Source organism: Nematolebias whitei, chromosome 3, assembly GCF_014905685.2.
Source record: "Nematolebias whitei isolate Nwh7 chromosome 3, NemWhi1, whole genome shotgun sequence".
Lineage (NCBI taxonomy): Eukaryota > Metazoa > Chordata > Actinopteri > Cyprinodontiformes > Rivulidae > Nematolebias > Nematolebias whitei.
Genome location: NC_056500.1, coordinates 43222026 through 43222593, shown reverse-complemented (window position 1 = coordinate 43222593; position 568 = coordinate 43222026).

Sequence of the window (568 nt, the reverse complement as noted above, 5' to 3'; positions counted from 1 at the left end):
TCACGCCTCCTGATGTGGCTATGTCTCCTCCCCCTGGGGTCACCTCATCATCATCTGCCACCTCTCTAGTCTCTTCAACAGCTACAATCTCTCTGGTCCTCATGTCATCTGCAACCTCACTGGTCTTGGTGACAATTGCAGTTTCTCTGGTTTCTGCATCATCTGCAGTCTCCCTGACAGCTGTAGTTTATCTGGTCTCATCATCATCTGCAGCCTCTTTGGTCTCTGCGACAACTGTGGTCTCTATTAGAGGATGACACAGGAGTGGATTTTCACTCCTGTCCTGTCCTGGTCCCACAGAAAAAATCCTGTCCTGTCCCAATCCTGGTCCAGAGTAAAAAAAATAAATCCTGTCCTGTCCCACTCCTGGTAACATGAATCCTGCTCCTGTCCTGATCTTGTTCAGAATCACTCCCACTCCTGTCCTGCTCCTGTTTTTTTTTTTTGTTTTTTTTTATCTTCATTTAATTTTTAGGAAATACATTGAATTTGATTTAATCTTCTAACCATTCCTGTTTAAATTACTTTGTGTTGTGCAGTTTTATTTCAAAAGATATGGCAACAGGAA